This window comes from Pygoscelis adeliae, unplaced genomic scaffold (genome assembly GCF_000699105.1).
Source record: "Pygoscelis adeliae isolate BGI_AS28 unplaced genomic scaffold, ASM69910v1 Scaffold632, whole genome shotgun sequence".
NCBI classification, from domain to species: Eukaryota; Metazoa; Chordata; class Aves; order Sphenisciformes; family Spheniscidae; genus Pygoscelis; species Pygoscelis adeliae.
In genome coordinates this window covers 281026-284683 of record NW_008824227.1, presented here as the reverse complement: position 1 = coordinate 284683, position 3658 = coordinate 281026, and positions in this window count along the sequence as shown.

Genomic DNA, 3658 nt, shown 5'->3' with positions numbered 1-3658 from the left:
TTCTCCTTTTCTGCACTGCCTACTGGGATGTTCACTTTGGCCAGGACAGCTCTGTACCGCTCCAGTTGCCAACGACTGAGGCAAACATCATTTGAGGCCACAGAAAAAAGGGCAGAACGTAGATGTGCCTGATAGTGCTCTTCCTTATAACAGGAAATTACTTAACCCCGGGAATTCCTCCTCCTATGAGTTTGCTTTGCCTAAACTGATAAGCTGACAAATATTTTGGCCTGTGAGCTGATGGGGCCAGTTGAGCTGCACTCCTGTCACTAAGTCCCCAGTATACAGACTCTGTGCTTGACAGAAAAGATTATCTGGGTCTAAAATGACTTCTCTGTTCTGAGAGAAAAAAATGTTTGATGAGGCTACCTTCTCCACACCTGCGTCTCATTCAAACATCAGATGCTAGCCAGCTGAAACAGCCAGGGAAAGGCTAAAGCTAAACAGAAAGCGCTTTTAACAAAAAAAAAGGCTAAATAAAAGCAGTATCTCACTTGCCAGCAGTATGTCAGAGGCCTTCTGTCGCTGACATCATGTAGGTTCAAACCACAGTAGCTGCGCTCTTTGATACATTCAGGTATCCAAGCAGCATGTGACTCCTATCGGTTGCTTGCTGTAGTCACCCCAAACCCTGACTACTGGAATGGGCTGTAAGGAGGTTAACAGCTACTGTCATGTACTTTACAACTAGATAGATCGTACAAGAAAATCATCATGTAGCTCAAGAAGAAAAACTTGCACCTAAACCAGCTCAGTGTGAAATAAAGAGGCAGTAAACTCACCACCACCTACAAGCTGTTCTTGCATTTCTCTGAACAACCACAAGGTGACATCCCAAGTCTCATGTGTTCACAAAGTCCTTCCAGTACTTCTGTTTTATTCCTGTCCGAAATACATCTCTCATAGGGAGATGAACAACAAGATATATTTAATAGTTAAGGGAAAACACAGTCCCATCAAAGTCCATTGCTTCTAAGTGTATGTGAAAAGCACAGCTGTAAGGATCTTTGGGATCTGCCTAGTATATACAAACAAAGTGACTCCAAGTGTGGACCCCACTGACTTCAATGCTGTTGTGTAAGTAGGATTTCCACTCCATGCCACTAGACGCCTAACTATCTATTTAGCAACTTGGAAGCAGTACCAAAGAGTGAGATGGCAGCATTCAGTGCTGAATCTTGTGTCAATGCTAGCTCAAGCTAGTAAATAGCACTCAGCTTTTTACACAGCGCTTCCCATTGCTCAGTTGTGTGTGTCATGTATACAGATGGGGACCTGAATTAGAAAGACAATTCTCTACAGAAGAAAAACTAGAAAATTCTTTAAAAAAATCATACGCAGAAAAGAAATGGCAATACATGTTATGTCTGTCAAGTCTGACCATGCTCTGACCACAAAGCTACCCTTTGTTCAGTTTGCCTCCTTTGTAACCTTTGCTGTGGCTAAGAGATTAAATCCATTGACAAGTGCAAGATGAGGAATACAGTGGGGGAAAAAACATACTTCCCTGAAGCCACCAAAAAACTCTGCATGCATTATAATTGCTTATGAAGGACTCCCAAGGTAGTTCTGTTCCTTTCGCAGACCTAAAAGATGTCAGGACTAGCAGCAAAAAGCACTGGGGCATTCAGAACACAGCAGGAGGTACACAGACCCCCTGAACAGAGCAGCGGGACCGCCAGCCACCTCAAAAGAGGTCCACGAGTGCCAGCACAGAGGAGTGAGGCACTCACTGAATTCCTTTAGGGGAGCTACCTAGAGGTGGTCAGCGAGGGACAATGAGCCTACAGCATGTCTTACACGAGCCTAAGTGCATGCTGTATGCCTCAGCTCAGGACTGCAGCAGGGTGCCAGCATCCGCATGGGATCTGCAGACCAAACCCCCTCCCCTCCATTCCCTTCTGCAACAGTGCTGCTACCACAACAGCAGTGCTGGAAAGCGTTCCCACCAACACTGCATCAGTAACGGCACGCTCAGCCAGGCAGCAGATTTTGGTTTAAACCTTTCAGGCAGAGAAGTAAACAACCTGTACTTCCAGTCTCCTGTGTAATTCCCATCACTGTTAAGCAATTACGGTAAAACAACAGAAGACACAATCACCACCATCTTCTAAAAAAAGCGTGGGCATTCAGTACTGCAACTGGTTGTACTCTCAGACTGCCTACCACCTCCAGCCCAGGCCTTCGGAGCTACTGAAACTTTTGTTCACAATGAAGGTTAGGTGCCAAGCTGCTCAGCTGTAAGACGACACACATACTTCCAGAAAGGAAGAGATGCAGAACTAGGAGTGACGGGAGAGTTCATATAAACCTTAAGTGCAACTTGCTGTTAGGCAGTAATGGAACAGTTACGGATTTGCACCTAAGCACCTGAACTCCCGTCAGTACCTCTTTGCAGGGCTATGTCCTCTATTGGGTCTGCCATTGAGAGCAGCTCAATTAGGAAAACTAATAAAGTTAGAGGCATCATCAAACAGGGAACAATGACTAAACCAGAATATGTTACAGTGTTGTATCAATCATAATCATCTTGTGTTCAAACTTCATATTTGATTTTGCTACAGGTCTCAAAAAAGGCACATTATAAATGAATAAAGATTCAGATGTGGACAATGAAAGTAAACAAGACCAAGCAGGAAGGATAAGGCCTCCTGCACAAGGAAAGCTTAAGAGCTCAGCACTAGCCTGGAAAGCGAGAGAGTAACAAGAAAGTAACAGATACGTAAAGTAAGAAGATATAAATCGGATTACTGTCTTCAGGGACTATATTAAAACCATGCACATGCACACATGAAGACTCCTTCTTCCCCCTCAAAACCTTCAAACTAAAAGGCAAAAAAATTTACGAGAGGTTAAAGGCGACATTTTGGTGCAGATTTTAGATACCTGTTGGAACACACTGGCAGAACATATTAGTTGGTTTAATAAGAACAAAGAAAAGCTGTAATACCTCCCCGCATTTACATATTAGGACAACATTGCAAAATACACTAGTTCTTACACTTCACCGCATCCCACGCTCACTGGCAGGAATCCCCAGGACGGTGTTCACCCACAGATAGCACTGTGCAACTGGGAGCAAGATTATACACTCACAGCTGTGAGAGATGCCCTTTCTGGCAGAATTCCCAAGTTTCTTGTCTTGAGTGCATTTTCCTTACTACTCAGGTTATCAGATGAAATACCACAAAGAAGTGATCTCTAAAGATCATGGACCAGCTTCAGAGTCACCGTTCCAATAGGGGCCATGGCTTCACAATGCATTGGTGGCATTACTAACTTTAGCTATTTATTCCTATTCACTACCATGCCCTTGACTAACAAAATCAGACTTGGAACAAAAGGAAACACCACCAACCTCTTCCTACACCCTTTCTGAATTTTTTTAGTGTGGGGACTATCCTCTTATTTGCTTCAAACCATAGTACTATGGTGTGTTGAAAGACATCGTGGGTTATGGCCTTGAGAAGAATATCTTAAGCTGATGTAGTCATCGAACTAAACATTCTCAAACTGAGTCGTCAGCAAGTTCCTTTGCCCCACGACTCCGTTTCAGGACTGCAGGCAGACAAGAATACATAAACTGCACAGGAATGACCTTCAGAAGAATTTATTTGCTCATAGGAGGGCAAATATAGTAAGGAAAATAAAAATAAAT